The 25,955-nt window shown below is 48.8% G+C and overlaps 1 protein-coding gene across 1 annotated transcript in view; it reads left to right on the top strand.

Moving 5' to 3' along the window:
• LOC133359430 (uncharacterized) overlaps positions 1–25,955 on the top strand; it is a 99,474-nt gene that overhangs the window by 442 nt on the left and 73,077 nt on the right. The window lies entirely within an intron of this gene.

The raw sequence follows: 25,955 nt of genomic DNA, 5'->3' as shown, positions 1-25,955 counted from the left end.
CTCCCCTTCCGGATCGTCAGATCCTGCCTTCCCATACTACCCCGCTGGCTCTGCCACCATTCACCTCACCTCCCATTGGAGCCGAGGTGAACAGTGGCCCCTCCCACACGCCCCGCAGACCAGGCTCCGCCCCCCAATACCCCGGGCCGTGTGATTGGACCAGAGCCCAGCAGCAACCCCATTTATGCTCGCATTACATAACTACTACCACAGAGGCAACTAAGTTTGTAAACGCCAGGGTACTGTATGTCCGGAATCACATCTTTTACAGACGGAACCAGATCGTGGATTTTATGTAATGTGTTGAATCGGACCTGGATCTTGTGTTTATTCAAGATTTTGGAGATCTTTTTTGTGATCCCCGCAATGTAGGGTAAGGTGATGGTTTTGAATGGCTCCTCAAGAGGGTCGTCCTTCATGGTTGGAGTGATGGCTTTGCGGATTGTGTAGTCGGAGTAACCATTAGCCTTAAGAGCTTGGCGTACGTGTTTGAGTTCACTGGCAATGTGTTCATGGTCGGAGATGCATTGGGCTCTATGATATAGAGTCTTGATGAGGGAATTTTTCTGGGATGGATGGTGGTGGGAATCCGGTTTCAGGTAAGCATCCGTATGGGTAGCTTTCCTGTAGACAGAGTGGCTCATTGAACCATCAGGTCTATTTGTATTAGGACATCCAAAAAAGGTAGCTTGACATCTTTTCGACTTCCATGGTAAATCTGATGGCTGGGTGTATGGAATTTATGTGGTCGAGGAATTGGTCTAGAGCAGGCCGGCCATGTGGCCAGATGACAAAAGTGTGATCTATGTACCTCTTCCATAAGATTGGGCGCAAAGTGGCAGTCTGCGTGGCGTCAGTCTCAAATTTATCCATGAAAACGTTGGCTACAACTGGGGATGGGGGGAGCCCATTAGGGTGCCCTCAGTTTGTTTGTAGAAAGTTCCATTCCAAGTGAAGTATGTATTGGTTAAGCAGTGTCTCACCAATGGGGGTACCTCAGTGTTCAGTCCTTGATGAACCAAGTCTTCAATGATTACGATGGTGTCAGGTACAGGAACTTTGATGAATAAGGAAACTACATCAAAACTGACAAGCAGGTCGTCTGGGGACAGGGAAATACCCTTGATTGTCGATACACGCCACGTGTATGTGTGTGTACACTAGAAGCCGACCGAAATTCGGTGTCGGTTTTGGCTCCGAAACTTGGCAAATGGTCTCTTTCGGCAAACTTTGGTTTCGGCCGAAAGTCGATTTTTTTACTTTTGGTTTACTTTCGGTTTCGGCCAAAAGTATTTTTTTTACTTTCGGTCTGGTTTCGGTTTCGGCCGAAACTGATATTGACTTTCGGTCGTCATTCGTCAACCGAATATCTAAATTAAGAATATAACTCAAGTGCTACGTCTATCACTCTCACTATCGGCCGGTCAGTCGGCGCTAGGGAATCCTATGCTTTAGGCTGCAAACACACACACGTCAGCAGCAACAGCTTGGGAGCGAGGTTACAGCCGCAACCATGGTCTGCTAATCTATAAACGACCGGTCAACAGACGGCAGCCGCATCTCCATCCGTGGGTGGAGTCTCTTTGGCGGGACGACAACAAAGTGCCTCTGTTGTCTGTTCCCAGCCGCCTGCCCGCCTTGGCTTATGTGTTGCTTTCGCTTCAGTCTGCACGCGTGTTGATACCGAGATTCGAAGTCTGACAATTAGAGGCCGACCGAAATTCGGTTTCGGTTTTGGCGCTGAAAGTTGGCAAATGGCTTCTTTCGGCATAGTTTCTATTTCGGCCAAATCCAAAAAGTTAACTTTCGGCCGAAAGTCAATTTTTTTCTTTCAGTTTCGGCCGAAACCAGAAATTCAGTTTCGGTCGGCCTCTAGTGTACACGCCACGTGTGTGTGTGTGTACACACAATGTGTGTGCGTGTACACAAGTCGCCGTGACTGCTGTGCAAGCGTCGTCGGTCTGTCCTCACCATAGATGGACGCTCACCGACTCTGGACACAAACTCAGCCAACGACTGCCTCCAGATTTCCTCGGATCTCAGGATGGTGATGCTGAGCTGTGTCCCCCAGCGTCGCCGCCATCACCCACACCGCTTTGATTTCTGGGATCAAGCCCTGTGCTCGAAGAGCTTCTCGTCGGGTCAGCACTACTGGGAGGTGGACGTGGGGAGCGCGTGGGGGTGTTGGGTTGGAGTGGCGTACGGGACGATCCCACGGAGAGGGAGTGGTGTTGAGTGCTGCCTGGGAGTGAGTGACGTCACCTGGTTTCTACAGAAACGTGGCGACAGGTTCTCAGTGCTGCATGGCGAGGTAGCGACCTCACTGTCGGTGCCGGAGCCTCCACGGAGAGTCGGGGTTCACCTGGACTGGGACGAGGGGCTGCTGTCGTTTTACAGCGCCGACTCCATGGCACCATTGCACTCGTTTCACCAAACCTTCACTGAGCCCCTACACCCTGGGCTGGGAGTGGGGTGGGATGATGACTCAGTGAGGACTGTGTATCTGAGTGGTACGTCCTGAGATAGGTGAACGTGAACAGCGCAGAGGGCAGACGCCACGAATAACGGCACTCGCACCCTCGTCACCGTCACGCGCAGTGCCACGCCCGTGACTGGCTGGTGGCTGTCGGTGGCTCGGGGCTGCGTGGCTCCATCACAACGGGAGGGCATAAGCGTAAACAATGCTCACAACCTTCATGGGGGCGGGGTGATAAAATAAGTACCGCTCTGTGTGTGTGAAGCCAACGTGGATGTACTCACCCTGCCAGAGGAGTGTGACTGTAGTGTCGGGGTGCAGTGATTAGCAATGGTGAACTGGGATGTGTTTATACACTGGTGGTGTCATAGAATGTGGGAGAGATGCAACAACAACAATAATAATGTTATTTTTAAAAAGTATAAATCTACGTGTCGGACAGTGGCATTGTAACGCGTGTATAATTGATTCTACAATAAAAATACAGAACACAAACAACAACAATCTAGTTGTGTACAGCGTCATTCGTGCTCACTGCCTCCCGCAAAGCTGTTCATTAATTAAAGACGAGGACCAAATCACCACTGCCAAGCAAATGAAATCTACAAATTAATAAACTAATAGAGAGATTGCTCCAAACACAAAAGGTGCCAACAATGTCCAAGCTGTTCAAGTTATCTGCTACTGCGTCATGGACATGGGGACGTATTACGCACGCTGCCTCGACGCGGTGACGTCACCACGTCTCTACCCCCCCCCCCCACGCCTGCCCTCACCACTGCACTATCTGTGACCACAAAGAGCTTTACAGCTAATCGGATTCCTACTACACTACCAACACAGATTCTGACATTCTGGATTCCCGCCACTGGGGGAGTCCTGCGTTGGCGACAAAAAAAACAAACAGAGGCCCTGAGGGGCAATCTGCAGCCTCGCTGCTGTGACCCAGCACTCTGGGGGGGAGGGTTGGTGGATCACGCACTGACGCTGCTGTGAACTCCCCGCGAGCGCGAGTCGACGAGACAACACGTTGCCCTGGTGCTCACCAGAAGGCGGTAGAGCAGCAACCACCACAACAACAACCACTACAACCACCACAATCACACATGAACTTCACCAAGTGACAGAGACTGGGAACTAAAAATAAAAATCGTTTCCAGGTATATTGTAAACACTCCGGACACAAATCATGGGCAATAATTATTTATGTAGATATATGTATCTATTTACATATTCAGTGTATTTATATTTTTTAGGTCGACATACATATTTATATACTTTTAAAACAGATTTTTATTCATACAGATTTATATATATTAATATGACTATACGCATTCTAGATACATAAATATCAAAACTATTTACATTAACTTATGAGAAATTATTAGTATATTCATATCTTATGAACAAAATACATATATGTATACATATGTAAACATTCATGAAAATTTTGCTCTTTTTAGATATTTATTACGTACGTAGATGTACACATACTTATGTTAATATGTAACAAAATATTTAAAATATATGTGCCAAACCGCAAATATACGTATGTTTCTATACTTATGTAAGAATATGTGTGGTGTGGTAGTGGTAGTAGCTAGATGGTGCCACGTGACGCACCGTGGTGCTGGTAGCGATGACAGTGGTGTGAAATCTTCAAATCGAGATTGAACCGCCTCTACGGGGAGGGTTTTCCCATATCTATTAGTGCTTTTAACAAACAGCGGAACAAGAAGGTGCAACTAATCGAGTCGCTAACCTTCCTCAATAGATGCCGCGATAACAAGGTAAAACCATCGCATTTACACTCACATCTGCTGCTGTCACTTTTCCTAACGCTTAATGGATCGTGTTTTAAAGCCAGCCTATCACTAATCTCGGAAAGAATAAGATTGCTCCGATTTGAACTTGATCATTTAGACAAGACTCTCTACCCAAAGTGCTTGCACAAAGGATAGTCACATCTCATCCTGTGTTCTTGGAATCTTACAATCACATCTAATACTAACAGATAAAATGTCCACTTCTGTTTGGGAACATATAGATAACATGACAGTCGCCTCTGCTAATTAAATGTCAACCAAATGTAAAGTTAATTGGATCGCTAAATTCAACCTCCTGTCAAAAAACAAGCCAGATCCACACGTTAAAAAGTTAGATGTTAACAAGATTGGCATCAATCAGAGTAACATCCCAATTTCTGACAGCCTAAAATCGGTACTAGCTAAAGGGTTGAATTTCGCAATCACCCCTAAAACATATCCCAGTGGATGATATTATCTCCCAGGTCGACGTAGCCCTCAAAGGCTTGGGACACACCACGACAGACGTTGCTAGATCTGAAATTGCCACCATCCTTAAAAATGCCTAGAAACCCATTAGTAACATCAGCAAAGACGAGCGCTCTGAACTCGCAAAATGGAAAAAAAGGGATGACATAGTCATCCTATCGGCCGACAAGGGCAATGCCACTGTCATCATGGATCAAACCACATACAACAACAAAATCCAGGACCTTAATGATGGCAGCTACACCAAAATCAACAAAGATCTTTCTAACAGCCTGACTACTAAAACCAACAATATCAATACCAGTTCGACTTCTCTAATCGAACCAGTCAAACGGCTCTCCCTAAAACCTTCTGCTGCTAGACCACCCAGATTATATGGTCTTCCTAAGATCCACAAAGAAGGCACTCCACTTCGGCCCATCGTTTCCACTATCAACTCACCTACCTAATAGCTGGCCCGTTTTCTGTCTGATTCTTTGCTTCCATTCATTGGCAAGACTACCTCAGCAGTACATAATTCAGCTCACTTGGTCTCTCTAATAAAAAGCATTTCACTGTCCCCAGATGATTTCTCGTCAGCTTTGATGTGGTTTCTCTATTCTGTGCCTGACATCTTAGCAATAATTGATAATGTAGTCCAACATGGACTTAACGCTGATGTTCCTACTTTGGTTAGGCACTGCCTTACCAACACTTACTTCACCTGGAATGGTACTTTCTACAAACAAAATGAAGGTACCCCCATGGGTTTACCCTTATCACCAGTGATAGCGAATGTTTTCATGGAGAAATTTGAGACAGATGCCATCCAGATATCCTCCCTTCGCCCTTCCTTGTGGAAGAGATATGCGGATGACACTTTCGGAATTTGGCCACATGGCCTGCCAGCATTGAACCAATTTCTCAACCACATTAATTCCATACACCCATCCATCAAATTTCCCATGGAAGTAGAGAAGGATGGTAAGCTACTATTCTTGGATGTTATGTTTGAGAAGAGATTCTTATCTGAAGTCTGATTCACACTACCATCCGGCACAGGATAATTCCCTCATCAAAACACTACACCAAAGAGCCCACTGCATTTCTGACCAGCACCACCTAACCAGTAAACTGGAACACGTACACCAGTGTTGTATATGTGTAATGTTCTTGTAGAGACATAGAGTCTTCTTAGAGGCCACATGGTTTATTATACCAAACAGTTACACTTAACCCTAACACAAAGGGGTAATGGCCCCTTTCACCCACAACCTGGGGAGGTACGGCCTCCGGGCTATCGTACCTACAACTGTGTCTACTCTAGCCCTCCGGCTGGCTAGACCTAGGGGAGGCTGACCCACCACTGGCCCGGTGGGTCCCTGACCACTGGCCCGCCCAGACCTGGCCCTTACAAGGGCATCAGGCCGAGGGAACCTCAGGGTCTTAACCCCTTGACCACTGGCACCGCACTGGGCCCCGGCCCTTAGAAGGACGTTGTCGGCTTGGGGTCCAGGGTCTTCTTCTTCTTCAGGCGGCTTCTGGCTTCGGCTTGAGACGGACTGCCTCGCGCTCTCAGGGACCCGCCTTAGATACTCTTTCTCCCTGAGGGGCGGGGTTCTGGGGGATCGTAGCTTATGCCAGCCCCCTCCCCTCAGAGGGGTTCCAACCGCCGTTGGCCCGACCGGTCCGGACCGGTTTCTACCCCTCCCGCTGGTTGTGGCGCGTGTGTGTCAATCATGACCACCAAATATGTAAGCGTTTTTCCAAAATTAATATTAAGAATAATTCGGCCAATAATATTTTTAAAATAATAAATAAATAAAACCACCACTCAACCCTGCTACCCCGCACAAGCCACAGCAAGCATCTGGAGGTCATAAAATGCCATTAAATAATAAACTTAGGGAGAGGAAGGTTAGCGACTATCTGGAGATCTCAAGATTGACAAAGGGCACATGACCCTGACCTTCCCAAACATTATGGAAAGTTCACAAACAAAATGCAGAGCCAGAGAAAAACACACACGCAAAGAGCAGAGACAAACAACCTTACAACTCGCATCTTCTTTAACGATACAAATTTGAAACGCAGCAAAAAGAACAAATCCACGTTACAGACTGCAGTCTATATCAGTGGTTTAATCATCGTTACTTATTTTATTTCACCCTTATTCAACTCATATATTATTTTGTATGGTATCTTTCTATCTATGTAACTTCACCAAATTAACCAATTGCACGAGCCCCTGCCATCACGAACACTTAAGTCCAAGCTAAAACTATTCCTCCAGCATCAAAATATAACTCAAAATAAAACACCAATCCCTGGAGACAAACTTATAACAAAGCTTGGCAAAACCCTCAAAATAATGATGTAACGAGGAGCATTACGAATATTGATTGAACATGGACCGAATAATAACCATGATATATTGAGACCAGGGGTAGCTCATGAGAGATACAGGGAATTAATCCAACACACAAGACCACATAGTATGTATTCCATGGAACCAAAGCCTCCCCGACCACCTTTGTCTTCCAACGTTTCGGCACGGACACATGGCGGCCATAAATGCGTATGAAGGGTGTCTGGCCTCGAGATAACAAGCACTACGAAGAAGGGGGGGAAACGCAAGCAAGCATAGCTTGACGGAAAAACAGCATGCTCGGGGTCACCAAGGGAAGAAGGGGGGGGAGTCAGGGTGGCAGCGGAGAGAGGACATGACAGAGGGCATCTGTTTTTTCTTTCTCTCGCAAGAGACGAAAAGAGAGGGGAGGGAGTTTCACGTTCTTTGTTTTAAGTACAAACACACATAATGCAATTCAGTCTCGCGAGGGAGAGTCTTGCTCGAGTCTTGCGGCGGAGTATCCTCGCGACGGAGGCTTGCGAGGGAGACTTGCGAGGAAGCGGGCACCAACATCAACCATGGGTGTCGTGTCTCACAGAGAAAAGTGTCGATGTGTTGTTAAGAGCGGAGTTCTTCATGAGTAGACAGAGTTTCTCTGAAAGTTTTATTCTACAGTTGTCCTGATGTGTTGAGTCGCTCATACAGTCAAGGATTGCGATAAATTGTAGTGTACTAAAGCTGTCACAGTCGTTAAGGAGGGTGCAAATACAATTTGCAAGTTTTGAGAGTGAGTGATCCAGCATCGACCAAGCCAGCACGCAGCAGCGCCACAGAGCGTCACCGAGCAAAGGGGGTCAACTGCCAGCAGAAGACAAGCTGCAAGCGCCATCGTGCATCGCCAGAGAGCGCGCAGCAGCGCCACACAGCGCCTCCGAGCAAAGGGTGTCAACTGCCAGCAGAAGACAAGCTGCAAGCGCCATCGTCCATCGCCAGAGAGCGCACAGCAGCGCCACCGAGCAAAGGATGTCAGCTTGCCAGCGGACGAGCGACAAGAGCGACCGAGCACCTTCAAGGACAAACAGCAGCAGGCATGCTGAGCGAGAGAGAGCAACGAAGCCGTTTGTATGATACGCCCACCCTCACACACTCACCGCTCCGCAGGGAACAGACTAAATTTGGTACAAGGAATGCCCAACCTCGGCGTCTGCTTTACGCAAAGAATTGATCAAAGAAGACAGACGCACACAACACGCATATCGGGACGAATGAAATTGTTCCAAAAAGTTATCTTTGTGTTTCAAAAAGAGTTGCCATTCCAAGGTGGTGCGTTAAATATCAACTGGTCATGAAGACATTGGTGCTCATTGAGTGATACGAATACGGTCGTTATACGTATATTATTCGTTGTATTATTTTTATTATAATTTTTTTTAATCGCGTAAAATTACCAATAGATTCATCGATGCAAACTAATTTTTTGAAACCCTCGTTACGTATCTACACGCTCACAGGAAGAATATTGTGTTAAACCTTTCTTTTGATCACAGAATCTTGCCCACGAATTAATTGAAGCTTAGACAAAAGATAAGCATCTCGCGTAAGCGGGCACACACACCCCCGCACACCATTGTTGAAAGACATTTGGTAATTATATAATCTTGCCGATGAATCTATTGACGTATACCTTTGCCATTTGAGATATAATAATTTACTTTTATTGCCTTTCGTATGAATATCATCGCATGCATGTTTTAAGGGCTTTCCCTATCGCCGCATATGCTCACGTTACTTGGAGGAATTAGTCAACTGTTGCCAAGTGAAACAACGCAATCATTGATGGTTAAATGTACTGCTCACTGAGGGAAAATTCCCCGTTGATACTGTGGATAATTCCAAGCATGAGTGTTCGCATATTGGAGTGTTACGTTTTTGTTTAGAATTAAAATTGTTTAACACAGAAGAGTCTGAGTGCTTCCCTCCTGAGTTCATGTGTAATAATTTTATTTATAAGAACTGTTTCCTGCATTGAGATTTGAATTTGGAGACCTGACATGAACACACTAAGGCATAAAAGTAAAAGCATGAATAATTGCATTATCCTAATACGACCCTAGACAACGAAGCTAAGCCTAATTATCATAACTGCCCACATTAGCATAATCACATACATTCGCGTAATGTGACACGATTATGCCCATAATTAGCATAATATATGCGCATAAATACATAAATTTACAAAATTCTCGATAATGACGATTTTTTTAATATTCATTTAAATTTTATAAAAAAAATTATTAAATTTTCAAACCCGACATATATAACACCAGGCCATCAAGATGAATGGGTACTCGGACAGCATTATTTACAAAGCTGTGTCTCCAAACAGGGAGAAACAACCCCCTGAGACGCCGATCAAAACCACCATGTTACCATACATAGCAGTCGTTACTAGAAATATTTCCAAAATCTTAAACGAACACAAGATCCAGGTCCGATTCAGTACAGTACAAAAAAAATCCGTGATCTAATCCCATCTGTGAAGGATGTCATTCCTGAAATGCAATATCCTGCAGTATACAAACTAAGTTGCACCTGTGGTGGCTGTTACATTGGGGAAACGAAACGACACATCTCGAACCATGTTCACGAACACAAAACATATCTGAAACACGGCACAACCAATACCTCTGCAGTAGCTGACCATTACTATAACGCTGTGGGCTCTCATGATATTGTTTTTTTCCGGGACCAAAATACTCTGCAAACCTTCGGGTTACTATCAAAGGTTTGTTCACAAAGCCATCCAGATATATAAACATAGACATAACTTCAACCGAGAAGATGGATACAAATTGAGCAATCATTGGAATGATGTTATTAACCAGGTAAAACCTTAACTGCGTTATGGTGTTGCTATCATATCCGCATCTCCAGTTTCTTCAGCTTCCCACTCCCAGACTCGCTTGTTTGTTCTTCACTCCCCCTACCCCACACTCCCCTCTCTATCTCTCCTCCCTGGCTCCTCCCCCCTCTCTTGCCAATATCGACTTTTGTTATAGTAGACCTTTCACCCACTTCAGCAATTGTTTCTTGCTGTGGTTGTCCCACCTGATGACGGATGCTTGTGTTGCGCCTGAAACATCGTGATTTTATTTATTTTATACTTGCATGACTTTACCGAAAGAACCAAAGAGGACAGTGGTGTGGTAGTGGTAGTAGCTAGAGGTGCCAAGGAACATGAATTCCAGCAGTCAAGAAAACTTAAGTGAAAACTTATATCTCCAACCTCAGGATATCAAAATATAACTCGAGAATAAACAGCACGGATCCCTGGATACAGACGGGGAAAAAAGATTAATAAAACCCTAGGAATACATGTGGTAATAAGAGGGTGGAGAATGCAACCGGACAGAAGGAACCGCTCCCTCCTTCCAGATTAATTATGGCAGAAGTTGAAAACTAGGAAAACATTTAGGGGCAATTTGGAGCATCTGTTTCCATTGATGGCAGGGCCGCTTGAGGAAGGAGACAGGAACCAGGCCAGGGTGAGACTTAACAGATTGCTTAATAAATCAAAACATACCCACACACACGTACACCGGACAAACCACTGACCCCCCAGCAAAGAGCGAAATAAAAGGAATTCCAGACCTTTTTGAGAAGGCGGTCAGAGGGGAGAGAATTTCACATATAAGCAAGTACACAGATCATGCAAGTTAGTTCTGCGAGCGGCAGGTTTCAGGCATCTACCCCCGTGACAGGTACGTCGATAGGGGCTGCATCAGCAGTTCACCTTTTGTTTTTCGTTTTTTTGTATTGTTTCTTTCACCATTGAGAGCATAACCAGCGCAACAGAGCAAGAGTGTCGGTACCGTCGACCAGGGGACGCGCTGCGAGCGCAATTGTGCATCGCCAGAGAGCACCAAGCAAGAGTGTCGGCACCGTCGACCTGCGGAGGTGCTGCGAGCGCAATTGTGCCTCGCCAGAGAGCACGGAGCAGGAGAGAGAGTGCATAACCAGCGCAACTGAGCGAGTGTCGGCACCGTCGATCTGCGGACGCGCTTCGAGCGCGAACGAACACCTTCAAAGACAAGGGTCGTGCCGACTCCGCTCACATTCAGCAGCGGAGGAGCCTGCAGCTGCCGCTGAGCAAAAGAGAAGGAGAGCCGTGTGTATGACACGCCCACACTCACACACTCATCACCCAGCAGGGAACCAAGGCATTTTTGGTACAAGAAATGCCCCACCTCGGAGTCTGCTTAACGCAAAAAGTTGAGTACTCCAAAAGTTATCCTTGTGTTTCACCCATTGAGTTACGCCGTTTAGAGGTATTTTTGTTTCGATTTAAAGCTTTCGTGACTGCAGGGATTCGTCTTCTTGGTTCTTTCGGTAAAGTCACGTAGAATGGAAATAAAATAATAAAAATTCTAACATTATAAAATTATTTTATTATGTTTAAATTTTACCGAAAGAACCAAGAAGAAGTATTTTTCTCATTCCTTTTGTTAATTACATAACTGTACCAATGAATTCATTGATGAAACAAAACATTTAGAAACATCTATGTTACGAATCTACACATACAAAGGAAGAGTATTGTGTTAAAATATTTATTTTTGATTACAGAATCTTGCCCGCGAATTTATTGAAGGCTTAGACAATGGATACGCATTAGCTAGACAAGCAGGCACACTGCCGCACACCATTATTCCAAGACATTTCGTTAATTGCATAATCATAGCAATGAATGAATTGAGGTCTACTTTTACTTTCAGGACGTGTTTCTTTATTGCCGTTCGTATAAATATTGTCACATTAATTTTACGGACTTTTTCCTATCGCCGTGTATGCTCGCTTTACTCTGAGGAATTAATCGAGTGTTCTGTTACCCAGTTTAACAAACGTAATCATTGCGAGTTAAATGTACGGGTCAATGAGGAGGATATCTCTAGGAGTACTGTTTTGACATTCCTAAAATAAAAGTTCGCATATTAGAGTGTTATGTTTTTGTTTAGAGATTAAAGTTGCTTAACGCAGAAGAGTCTGAGTGGTGCCTTCCTAGGTTCATGCATATTAATTTTAATTATAAGAACTGTATCCTGCGGAGAGATCTGAATTGTGAGACCTGCCATAAAACACACTAAGACATAATCAGTAAAAGTTGAAGCGAGAATCATTGTATTTTCCTGATTGATAATACACCCTAGATAACGAAGCCGAGCTTAATCAGCCTACTTACATCGCACCAGCATAAGTTATACAATTCATTGTATTATCCCGATTCATAATACAACCCTAGACAACGAGGCAGAGCCTAATTATCATGAGTGCACCATTAGCATAATTGCATACAATTGCATAACCTAATAAAATTACACCTTCCTAATTAGCATAACATACGGTGCATAATGGCATAAATTATCATCATTTCGGATAATTACAATTTTTTTAAATTTTCATTTAAATTTTTATTATTTTTATAAATTTTCAAGACCCAATATATACAACACCTCCCTGCTCCATGTGGCGCCATCTGGCCACCTCTCAGCCCCTGGCATGACCCACGCCTTCAAAATGCTTCGTGTCAAGCCAGGTTCCATTACGCGGTGAGATTGTCGTGAAGCGTGATCAGTGCTTGCATTCCACTGCCATCGCTACGATTATAGAGTGTCTCATGTTGTATGTGTCGGGTTATGAAATTTTGATAAAAATAATAAAAATTAATAATTTTCCGAAAAATGCGCAAATCGCATTAATTATGATAGTGTGCGTATTAATATGCATAAATTATGTTAATGTGTGTAATTATCTGCATAAATTATGATAATCACGGAGATAATCGTAGTAATTTATGCGGATGCTTGCGATTATGTTAATGTGTGCAGTTGTGATATCAATCAGGATAACACGATTATCATTGATTAAACATTTACTGATTATCTTAGTGTGTTTGTTATTTTAGGTCTCCAGGTTCAGATCTCATCACAGGATACAGTTATCAAGAATAAGACAGTTTTGCATGGACTTGGAAAGAAGCACTCGAACAGTTGGTGTTAAGCAATTTTAATTCTAAACAAGCACATGACACTCTCTTATGCGAAAACAGGTATACGTCAATAAATTCATGTAACTCGATTATGCAATTAACGAAAAATACTTCTTCATTGGCAAAATTATGCAGTTAACGAAAATGAATGACTAAACATTTCTTATTCATGTAACTCGACGGCAGCAACTGCTTTGCACTTCTTCTTCCTAGCGTTGTTCCCGCTGTGGCGCAGGGTCCGCTTTTCGGCATTGTCTTCTCCATTTGGCTCGGTCCAGGGCATCTTCAGGGGATGCGTTGACCGTCTTCATGTCTTCCTTTATTCGGTCCATCCATCGCTTCTTCGGACGTCCGCGTGGACGGCGGCCCTCTGGCTCAATACGCACGGCAGTCTTGGCCACTGATGACTCTTCACTTCGCATCACATGGCCGTACCACCGAAGCCTTGCCTCAAGCATCTTGTCCGCAATGGGGGCCACACCAAGTCGCTTCCGAACGTCTTCGTTCCTGACACGATCCCATCGAGTGAGCCCGAGGCTCCATCTGAGCATCCTCATCTCCATGGTGTGGAGAGCTTGTTCGTGTACAGTTGTGGCTGGCCAGCACTCGGATCCATAGAGTGCCACCGGTCGGACGATGGTCTTGTATATTTTTCCCTTCAGCCTATCCGGCATTTTCCGATCACAGAGGATTCCGTGCAACTGCTTTGCACGATCAGTTGATATTGAACGCACCACCTCGAAATGGCAACCCTTTTTGAAACGCAAAGACAATTTTTTAAAGTCTTATACGTGTGCGTGCTGTGTGTGCGTTGTCCCCTCGTAATATTAATTGTGTCGTTAGCTTGTGTGGTGTAGGAGGATACAAACAGCGGCCAGAAGTTTTCTCTGGGTTGGGCGTGGCCGCCGCGAGCCCCTGCTCGTTCCGTCTCTCTTGCGTGTCTCTGCTTGTGCGCTCTCTCTCTCTCCACTGCTGGATGACGAGTTGGCACGACGCTCGGTGACGCCCGGTGACGTCCGAGTCGTGCTGCTCTTGCGCTCTCTCTCCCTCTACTGCTAGATGACGAGTTGGCACGATGCTGTCCTTGAAGATGCTCGGTCGCTCGTGTCGCTCGGTGGCGCTCGGTGTCGCTCGTTGTCGCTCGGTGGTGCTCGGTGTCGCTCGGTGTCGCTCGGTGGCGCTCGGTGGCGCTCGAGTCGTGCTGTTCTTGCGCTCTCTCTGCTTTGCACGCTTGGTCGACGCTTGGCGATCTCCGCCCTTTTACAGTTTGATTGCTTGTCGTCACTCGTCACTCTCTCTGCTCCGTGCTTCCCTTGATCGTGCAGCTGCCAGCTTCACTCGCACTTAACTTCGTTCTGCGAGAAGCGACACCGGCTATCGGCATCGGAGTTTCGTTTCCTCACGACGCTCCGCCAGCCGGAGCACGGCTGAAACCCAGCCCCGACCCAGGTTGAACTCAGACTTCTGCGACTCGAACGACCCCTCCTCGTTCCATCACTTCTCGAGGCACGATCTGCCTCCGCTCTCTTGCGAGCCCCGTCGCAATGCTGCGTCGCAAGCCGAGTTGCGAGACTGAGCGCGACTCGGACAGACTGCTCTCAGACTGTCACTTTAACGATGTCTCGTCGTTCCATCTCTCCTCGAGACACGACGCGCCTCCGCTCTCTTGCGAGCCCCGTCGCAACACCGCGTCGCAAGCCGAGTTGCGAGACTGAGCACGGCTCAACCCAGACTGCTCTCAGACTGTCACTTTAACGATGTCTCGTCGTTCCATCTCTCCTCGAGGCACGACGCGCCTCCGCTCTCTTGCGAGCCCCGTCGCAACACCGCGTCGCAAGCCGAGTTGCGAGACTGAGCACGACTCAACCCAGACTGCTCTCAGACTGTCACTTTAACGATATCTCATCGTTCCATCTTTCCTCGAGGCACGACGCGCCTCCGCTCTCTTGCGAGCCCCGTCGCAACACCGCGTCGCAAGCCGAGTTGCGAGACTGAGCACGACTCAACCCAGACTGCCTGTTCGCTGTGTGCGCCCGTGCCTAACTCAAAACGTGACTCCTCTCTCTCTTGCGCATTCCTTGCGAGCGGGCAACAAAACACAAACAGAGCGAGAAAAAGCAGACACCCCCGCGACCCCTCCTCGCGACCTTTTTGCTCCCTCTTTGCTTGTCAGACCCCGCTGGAAGACAAAGGTGGCTGAGGAGATGTTTGCAATACATTTATGTGGTCCTGTGTGTTACATTTATTCTTGAATTATATTTTATGAGTTCCTTCGGTCTTAGTATCGGGGTTATCATTCGTCTATGTTTAATGAATATTCGTAATGATCCTCGTCACATTATTATTTTGGGGCTTCGCTAAGTTTAGTTCTCCAGAGATTGGTGTTTTATTCTGAGTTATATTTTAATGTCCTGAGGTTAAGCGTAACTATGTTTCCACTTAAGCTTTCTGGAATTCGTACTCTTTAGTTTTTAGGAAGGTCGTGTAGGTAGGAAACATATACCAATAATAAAAATTATTGTTTGTTGGTTAATTATCTTTGTTAAGTTTCTACTTTTCGGTAAGGAAAACGTTAAGAAAACGCGAGTTTGCAACCGTTATTTACTCTGCACCTTATCTGTACATCTCCAGATGTCTTGGGAGGCTAGTCCATACATCTTTTGTCCATCTGGATGTCTATGACCTCTCTGTGACCGAATTCTCAACATTTTAACCGCCCTCCATGTTTCATGGATTCCTGGTGTGCTTGTGAGGAGAAGTGAGTTGTTTTCATTGTTTAATTAAAAAAAAGATATATAGATATAAAAAAATATATAATAATTTTTTTTTGTTCTTAATAAAAAAAGGTTATAGACACAACAATCCGCCCTTTTAAAAATTATCAGGGGTCGATTTGGCCACTGGCGAATTTTCAAACAAAGTAAATACCCTTTTTTGTGTTATGAATCCATAAGCCGCCCTCACTCTCGGCGGTTATTTCTTACCACGCGCGCGTACGTATTACAATCTTAACATGGTTACCATTGAAATAAGCAAAGAAATAAAACACAACGTTAAACATCGGTACTAATCCATAACGCATTCCTTCCAAAGCGCGCGCATATGTATCACAATCTTAACATAGTTACATTTGAAATAAGCAAGGAAAATACAACAAAACGTTAAACATCAACACCACAAGTTACATTGATTCTCAACCATCATAACTACGGCGGATATTATTATTTTTTTGTTAAATCCTGGGAAACGCTAGGTAGCGGTTTCGAACGCATTTATGCGTTACCTTCCTCCTGTTACCTCGTCGCCATAATTTTTCCAAGCTCCGAGTGTCTGGTTTACCACTTATCACTTTGATCATTCGATCACGGTTTTCCGGTTCGTTTTTGTAATTTCCTCTATCACTCTCTCGCGTCGTGGGAATGTGTGGTGTAAAATTGTGCTGCACATAATCAGAATTCGCGCACACAACCAACTTCTGTACTCCGTCATCAATGGCATTCGCTCTCTCTGCGATTACATGCACATTTGCCGAGTCAGTGTGTCGATTTAATTCCGTGCCTCGTAATGTTGCCCTTTTGGTTTGTACGAGTGGGTTGGATTTCAACACCATTCCCGATACGTCATGGACATTCGTCTCTATTTCAGCACTCCGATCCACATTCATTTTTGTTTCATTTGGATATTTTCCATTCAGAGGCTCTCGCCTGCACTCCTCAGGGCGTGTCTCTGTGTTCGCTCTCTCTGCCCCACCATCGCGCGCTCTTGCGACGTTCTGGGTGGCTTTACCTTTTTCCGGGCGATCCAGTTTTCCTATCTGTCTGTTATCTACCGTCCGATCACGCTTCAATGCAGCCCTGTCCTTGTATTCGATCCGCGCGTCATTTACGGGAGCACTGTCCGCGTTTCTTACCGCATCGTATGCATTTAATGTTTCCCTGTCGTGGCGGTATTTGTTCGCCCTGCCACTTGCAGCCTGCTTGTATTTCCCATTGAGCTCAGGGTTTAACAAAACTTCAGCGTGCGTGGCGCGTATGGGCTGCCCGCTCTCAATCACTGTGGGTGGTTCATCACGTATTTGGACCGCATTCTGTGTTATTCCTCTATTCCCTCCTGGTATAGCCGGTGGAGGAATTGGTCGTAATTGGACTGATTGTGTTTGACCTCCCATCCTGCGATTCTCCTGAATGTTCGCATCCATACCTCCGCTGTCTGTGTACCACCTTCTCGCTAGATGGTTATCTCGCCATCTTTGTGGGTAATTTCGACCTTGCGTGTGTCGTGGCATGGGGTGTTGATATGGTTCTGCTCTGAACCTCTCCCTCCTGCGATTCTCGTACATTTTTGGCCCAGTGTTTCTCCCATTTGGGTGCCAAATTTTTCCTGGATCGTTACTTCGCCATCTTTGTGGGTAATTTTGACCTTGCGTATGTCGGGGCATGGGGTGTTGATATGATTCTGCCCTTGGCCTCCACATTCTGCGATTCTCCTGAATGTTCGGCTTTGTGCCGCTCTCATTCTCGTGCCAACCTCTCTCTGGTTTATTTTGCCACAGGTGCGTGCGTGTTTGCTCCTCCCTGCATTGTGGGAGTGCTCGGTGATTTTTATTTCTCTCTGAGAGGCTGGGTTCCTTATCCCTCTCCCTGTGTTCTGGATCCGAATTATGATTCTTAGCTCTGTATAACCATGCCATGTACGCCTTGCTCTCTATGCGGCGTAAGGATGCGGTTTCTGGATTCAAAAACATTCTCACCCTTTCTGTAATCTCTGGGCTCAAGGATTCAAAAAACATAATTTTGAACATTGTATCTCCTTCGTGGTATTGATTCACATCGCCTGCGTAATACGCTCTTTTAAATTGTAAAAGGTAGTCACGTGGGTCTTGGTCCATGCCCTGGGTCATCGATTTTACCGCATAAAACCCCTCAGTGAGTGTCGAATATTCTCCAAACTTCCGAATCACTGCCAGGCTCAGTTGTTTAAAATCATTTCTAACCTTGTGTGGTAGTGCATTTACCCATGGTATAGATTCTTTATGTAAGCTCCGTTTCAACAAACTCGCTTTTTCATCCCGTCTCGTCAGCCCTCTAATCATTGCCTCCTCTTCTACTGTTGCGATATGTGTGTGTATATCCATAGACTTATTGTGTGGATCAAAATCGGGAATTCTGACGAGAGCCTTGTCCATCAATATACGGGTTTTGCTGTTGAATAAGTATTCCGAAAGTTGATCGCCGTCAGCGTCATCATCAAACAAGTTATCATCAGGCAATCTGTCACTTTGATCTGTACTGTGTCGGGCGTGATTAAGCGGCGTGCATTTTTCTTGTGTGCGCTCTGTGCCGGGTCGCTCGTGTTGCCATTTCCCTTCAGTTTTTGCCTCTGCCCTTAGTGGAGCATGTCCTGGCGACTTTACTTTAACTTTTGTGCGATCAGTCCCTGGACTCTGTCCACGTACCCAAGAGTGTGATTTAATGTTACTTCCATATTTATTCTGTGGATCAACGTCTGTGAGTTTCGCTGGTCTCGCGAGCACTGATTTCTCTTCCCTCTCGAGGGTGTGAGGACATTTCTCCTCGTTAATTAGAGACGATTTCTCTCCCGTTTCCTTTCCAAATTTTTCCTCATTCCACAATCCCTGTCTGTATGCCTGTGTGAGAAGGCATGAGTCCTGTCCTGCCTTTCCTGCAGTTTTTGCATCGTGTTCGCCTTCGTTACATTTTATCCAATCAATTAGTTTCCCCCGAGGTGTGTTCGTGTTATCGATACAGCTCCCTTCCCATATGTCTCTCTGACTGTACTGCTTTGTAACAGATTGGTCGGTACGTTTTAATACGAGCTCCCAGATTCCCGTAACCCATTCAAAAATTATTCTTAATCCTAGCATCTCAAGTGTGGCGTCAGCTTTGACCTTTTCTTTCAGAGTGCATATAAAACAGTTATCTCACAGAGTGTGGTCAGTTTGACTCGAGCTATCCTGTTATTTTCCGATTCAGTGTGCGTACCTCTAACACCATTTATCACAGGATGCAATTGGTTCGATACGATATTATCTTAATTCCACTGTCTTTGTTTCAACCTGCTATTCTGGATTTTAACCTCAGAGGGCGTTTTTTGTTTGTTTTACGCCCGTTTACAATCACCATGCAATGTTCGATCCCGATATTCTGGTTAACACGTAGTGATTCATTCCATCATCCATGCAAAACACTGTCTGCGAGAAATCCCGGACGACGCCACCCATTATGTTGTATTTGTTGGGTTATGAAATTTTGATAAAAATAATAAAAAATAATAATTTTCCGAAAAATGCGCAAATCGCATTAATTATGATAGTGTAGTAAGTATATGGAGGCTTGACGACAGGATCGGAGGCACACTTATTTATTACACCAACACAGTTATTTACAGGTCACTGGGCTACAGGGATTTCTCGACAGCTAACCCCTCTAACCTATACCAATTCCTCCACTACGGGACTAGGGGAGGCTATCTGTCCCAGCTTGGTTAAGCTGGGATCCCGGCTCCCTGAGTCACCAGACCAGCTTCGTCTGGGCTCTCGGGGCCACGCCACCGGCTTGCCCTGGTCGGCCCTTATAAGGACAGCGAGCCAGGGGAGCTCTGGGGCCTACACTAGCTGGTCTTCCGTCTTCTCTGGTTATAGCTGAGTCCCGACCCCGAGCCCTCGAGCTCATCACCTTTTATAGGACTCGCCCCCGAGGGGGGGCCCGTGGGGGATACACATGCGGACGTCGGTGCTAGCGCCACCCTTGTGTACGGCCGTAACCCCGCCCATTGTGTTTGTTGGCCATCCGTGGCCATGCATAATCACACCTCAACATTCGTAGCCATGCGCAATTACACCTCTACATCACCCCCCCCTGTACAGCTCGCAGCCGTCCCTGGCTGCAAAAAAAATCAGAATAAAGGTGCATCCCTCACAAAAACCCCGTGTGTGTGCCTCGCGTAATTTTTAACAAGAACAAGAACAACGAGAGGAAGAGAGAGAGAGAGAGAAAAAAATAACCCGACGCACCCCCCCCGGATAACACCCCAAAACCAACATATATATACACTCCGGACGTCACCTTTCCCATCGTCCGCAAGGCCCCCCAACGGCCGACCTCACAACACCCCTCCCCTTTTGTCCGCAAGGCCCCCCAACGGCCGACCTCACAAAAGTCTGCGCGTTTTGGCGCGCGTTCTCGCGGCGGGTCCCTCACAAGGGTCCGTCCCGGCACGCTCAGTGACGGTTGTTGACGGTCCGGGTGCAAGAGGGTCAGGCTCCGCTGCCGAGTGACCCCCGACCCCTCCGGGAGGGGTTGGTGGGCGTGGGCCCGTCACTCCTGTTTCACCTGGGGGCGGAACAGTTGGCGTCAGGTTAGGCGAGTGCAGCGACGACGGGGAGTCGGCGACACCCTCACACGTTTGGCCATGCGTGTGTGTGTGTGAACCCCGGGGCGGCGTGACGAATGGTTTTAACCTTGAGGGGTGCACATACCACCGGCGCCTCCCCCATTTGACGCGAACACATTGCGGCCGCAAAACCTGCACGACCTCCACTGGCCCCCGCCACGGCCGTACCAATTTCGACGAGGTTGCCAGCGGCACCTGAGGACAGTGCAACCACGCCCTGTCCCCTGGTACCCATTTGACCACCTGCACCCGCCCCAACCGAAGCCTCTCGTTCGCCTTCTGGCGGAGTTCAGAATTTTGCACGGCCGCTTCCCGCGCCTCAGACAATTGAGCGATGTTAAATTTAACGTGTTCGGACAACTTAGACTTCGCCTGGAGCGCCGAGAGCTTCAGCTGGGTCGCCACAGGAGGGTTAACTTCGCGCCCATACATTAAAAAGAAAGGGGAAAATCCGGTGGCCGCATGGGGAGCCATTCTGTAGGCCTGCAACACACCGGCTATGCGGAGGTCCCAATCCGTCTGGGATACCGACACCTGCTGGGACAGCATGGACGTGATGGTCCGATGCAGCCGTTCCACCATCCCGTCAGTTTGTGGGTGATACGGAGAGGTCCGAACCTTCTCCGTACCCAAGAGGTCGCACACCTCACGTAGGAGTTTACCAGAAAAATTCCTACCCTGGTCAGTAAGCAGCCGTTCCGGAGCACCCTTGTCGAGGACATAGCCCTGGACAAAGGCCTCCGCGATGGCTGCTGCCGATTGGTTCGCCAGGGGCCAGGCCATAGGCCATCTCGTGAAGTATTCAACCCCCGTTAGTAAATACCTATTGCCCCTGGGTGTAGCGGGAAATGGGCCAAGTATGTCCAGAGCGACGAGCTCGTTAACCCTGGAAACTTTTATGGACTGCAGCGGAGGGTTGGATCCCCTAGCAGGTGGCTTCCTCTGCGCGCATTGCGTGCACGACCCCAAGAGGTCCCCCACGTCCTTTTCCATGCCCGGCCAGAAGAAATCTAGCTGGAGCGTGGCAAAGGTCTTATGAACCCCCAAGTGCAGAAGCCGCTCATGAACAGCCCATACCACCTTACCCCTTAAAGCAGCAGGCACCACGAGCCGCTGGCGCCGGGTTTTACCATTCCAGTGCATCAAAAGTCCCTGGAACAACCCCCACGAGTCAACGTTTTCCACCCCCTGGCCAATCCCCCCGGCGCGACGGCGCAGAGCGAGGAGGGAGGTGTCCTCCATTTGGAGGCGACCCCATTCCGCGACTGACAACCCCAGCAATGAATCCCTCCCTTCTTGCTCGATAGGACCCGAAACCGAAGGTGCATCGGCAGCGGCCACGAGGACCGAATCGGTGGTGACGTTCGGAGACCTACAACGCCCCGAACCCAAGAGGCACGCGCACTCCGAAGTGGGTGGCAATCGCGACAGGGCGTCAGCGTTCGTGTGGCGGAGACCCTTACGATATGTGGTGATAAAGTCATAGTCTTGGAGAATCTCCAACCATCGAGACAACTGGCCCGATGGTTGTTGAACCCGCAGGGCGTATTGTAGGGCCGCATGATCTGTACGGACGGTGAACCGCCGACCGTACAGATACGGGCGGTACTGCTGAATGAAATAAACAATCGCCAATAATTCCCGACGGGTAACGCAGTACCGCTGTTCGGCTGGAGACAGTACCCGACTACCGTAAGCCACCACATGCTCTACGCCCCCAATGAGCTGGGACAGCACGCCCCCGATGCCCGTGTTACTTGCATCTGTATCGAGCAAGAAGGGTTGTGAAAAATCCGGGTAATTCAACGGCGGCGCCCCCACCAAAGCATTCCGGAGGGCGCGAAAAGAAGCCTCCTCCTCCGGCCCCCAATGAAACCTGACTCCCTTGGACGTCAAGGCATGCAAAGGTTTCGCAATCGTAGCGAAGTCAGCCACAAATCGCCGATAATACGACGCGAACCCAATGAAACTCCTGACCTCTCCCACAGAGGTGGGAGTCGGCCAGGAGCTGACGCATTCCGTTTTGGCGGGATCAGTGGATATCCCCGAGCGCCCAACAATGTGACCCAAATATCGCACCGATTCGCGGAGTAAATGGCACTTCTGTGGTTTAAATTTCAAATTGGCAGCCCGCATTTTGAGAAAAACAGCACGCAACCTCTGGAGGTGTTCCTCGAAGGATTTGCTAAAGACGATGACATCGTCTAAGTAAATCAAACACGAATCCCATTGCAACCCTGCCAAGACCAATTCCATTAACCGCTGAAAAGTTGCCGGCGCAGAATGTAAACCCATCGGCAAGCGGTTAAATTGGAAGAGACCCTGCGGTGTCCGAAAAGCAGTCTTAGGTTTTGATTCGTCATCCAGAGGAAGCTGCCAGAATCCAGATAGCAAATCGAGGGTGGAAAAGAATCGCGCCCCCGCCAAGGCATCGAGCGACTCATCCATTCGAGGAAGCGGGTACGCATCTGCCACAGAGATTTTGTTCAGACGCCGAAAGTCGACACAAAACCGCAGTGATCCGTCGTGTTTTTTCACCAAAACGATCGGCGCGCCCCACGGGCTATTGGAAGGGGAAATGATATCGGCGGCTAGCATGTCATCAACAGCCGATTTGACATGATCCTTTTCGGCGGGACTCAACCGAAAGGGATTTTGGCGGATTGGCGCGCTGTCACCCGTGTCAATATGGTGTCGCAGCAATTTAGTACAACCAATATCAAATTTGTGTTGACTAAAAACGTCAGCAAATTCGCTCAGAAGAACTCGCAGCTGCGCGCGCTGCGAGTCGGACAGGTCCACTGAACCCGCGCAAAGCGCATCCAGCCAACCGTCATCACAGTCCGAATGCGGTCGCGACGGAGGATCGGTGGATACCTGACCCACGAGTGGTTCCTCATAGGGTACCGGCGTTGCGTGTGCAAGCACGGTCCCTTGAGGAACCACGGCCGTTCGCGATCCCACATTAAGAACTGCAATGAAGGGGTCCCCATCCCCCCTCACCATGGTCTGAGCCGCGAGCAAATCTGGTCCATTTACCCCGGCCCGAGATGGTCCCAACAAGACCCCCCGATCCGCAACCCCTTCATTAAACGGCCGACGCAATCTAAGAGGGACGAGCATCTGAGCCCCCGGAGGCACGCGCACAGTTTTTGTGACGAGCGCCTGCACGGTGGCAAACGCCCGACGCTCCGTGGTGGGGGAAGACAGAAATGTAACGCGTCGGCCCGATGGGAGCTCAATGCACCCTTGGTCAATAAGGATGCGGATGGGCATTTTGGCCAGAAAATCCGTCCCCAACAGGCACGGAACCGCGAGTGAGGAGGAAACCAAAACAGGCCCGGATAATTTAATGTCCCCAATGCAGATAGTGGCGCGGATTTGGCCAATAATGCCCAGAGAGCCCCCGTTAGCGGCATAGCACGGCACGTCAACAGGGAGCAAGGGACGACTTTGAACGGGAAGGATGTTATAAATTAAATCAGATATAATGGTCGCCGATGCCCCTGTGTCAATTAAAATCCGCACCTCTACCCCATCAATGTGACCGACCACGACCGAAGATCCCGCCGACGCAGCAACGACACGATGGGCGAGCTCCGACCACTGACCCGGTTGGAGCGCCCGCCGCATTACCGAACAATCGCGCGCGACGGATGGGGAATTTGGAGCCCTGTTTAGTTGGGCGCGTGAGTGTGTGTCGGATGTGTGCGTGGGCCAAACGTGTGAGGTGCCGCGACTCGCCGTATTTCTCTGCTGGAGCTTGGGAGGAGACGGCGTGGCGTCCTGACGAGGTGTCGCCCCGCGCTGACGGGGAGCCCGGCATCCTGACGCAACGTGGCCTTGCAGGCCACAGTTGTAGCAGCGTGTGAGCGCCCCCGATGTCCTGGGCTGCTCCTGGCGGCTCGGTCCATTCCGAGCCTGTGGTACTGCCGCTCTCCATTCCCCTCGCCGCTCCACCCCGCAGACCTCCTCCGATGGGAGGGCGGTAGCCGCCATGGCATGGCTGGCCGCCCCCTTTGCCGCCTTTCGACGAAGGGACCGCAAGCCCCCGTGGATGTGGCGCGCGACCAGCAGGGACGACATCTCTGAGTCGTCTTGAGCCAGGACGTTGACGTCCAGCTCATCAGCGAGTAGCAGCAGCTTCTCAGCCACCATGGCATCCACTCCTTCCTCGTCCATCCTTGGGAAAGCAGCCTTCGCTAGAGCCAGGAGAGCAGTCCGGAAGGCCAGAGGTGATTCGTTGGTGCCCCGACGCCGATCGTGGAAAAGCTGCCTGCAGTCCGAAGGCGGCCCATAGACGGCTGACAGCAGCTGCAACGCCAGGTGTAGGGTGGCGCGCTTTTCCCTCGGCGCCGAGGTGAGGGTAGCCAGGGCGTCGTTGTCCAGCATCGCTGGCAGCGCGCGTAGAGCCTCGGCGTCCGTCCAGTTCGCCATCTCCTGATGAGCGATGAACCGTCTCTTGAAGCCGCCCCAGTCTCCGTCTGCGCCTACGAATTCTTTCAGAGGTGGCAGACGCTGCTGCAAGGCGACGTCCGTGGCTGTAGATCGCTCTCCGTCGCTCCCCGCCGATGATACAGTGTGGGCGGGCTGTGCACATGGCATCGCCGGTCGCTCCGATGTTGACGCGCCGGCCGGTGTTGATGATGTCACGGCTTGTGCTTGGCGCTCAGCAGTCACGTGACGCGGGCCGGCCCCGCCGTCCGCTCGCACTGTAGAGATGGCGGGAAATTTAACCGCCAGCCGCGTCGGGGTGGCGGGAAACGTTGCCGCGCGCCGGCTGCTGTCGTCGACCCGCGCTGCCCCTCCAGCCCCCAGCCGCGTGATCTCCTCCAACGCAGCGGCGGCGGCGTAGAGCAGTTCCGCCAGGCGGGAGTGGGCCAGCCGGAGTCCTTCAGCCGACGCATCCCCCCCCTCTTGTCGTAGCGGCACGGGCGTACTTGGCCCCGGCTGCTCCGATCCGACCCCGGCCATCTCTGGTGTTGAATCGGCCGCGGCGTCTTCCATCTCCGACTCCTTGGTACGTGTCGTCCCTCGTGTGTCCATCGTTTGGACGTTTTACTTCTGACACCAGATGTAGTAAGTATATGGAGGCTTGACGACAGGATCGGAGGCACACTTATTTATTACACCAACACAGTTATTTACAGGTCACTGGGCTACAGGGATTTCTCGACAGCTAACCCCTCTAACCTATACCAATTCCTCCACTACGGGACTAGGGGAGGCTATCTGTCCCAGCTTGGTTAAGCTGGGATCCCGGCTCCCTGAGTCACCAGACCAGCTTCGTCTGGGCTCTCGGGGCCACGCCACCGGCTTGCCCTGGTCGGCCCTTATAAGGACAGCGAGCCAGGGGAGCTCTGGGGCCTACACTAGCTGGTCTTCCGTCTTCTCTGG

Source organism: Lethenteron reissneri, chromosome 65, assembly GCF_015708825.2.
Source record: "Lethenteron reissneri isolate LAM-NWPU_2019-01 chromosome 65, ASM1570882v1, whole genome shotgun sequence".
Lineage (NCBI taxonomy): Eukaryota > Metazoa > Chordata > Hyperoartia > Petromyzontiformes > Petromyzontidae > Lethenteron > Lethenteron reissneri.
Note: the sequence above shows the minus strand (reverse complement) of the source record. Positions and strands in the feature narration are given on the sequence as shown.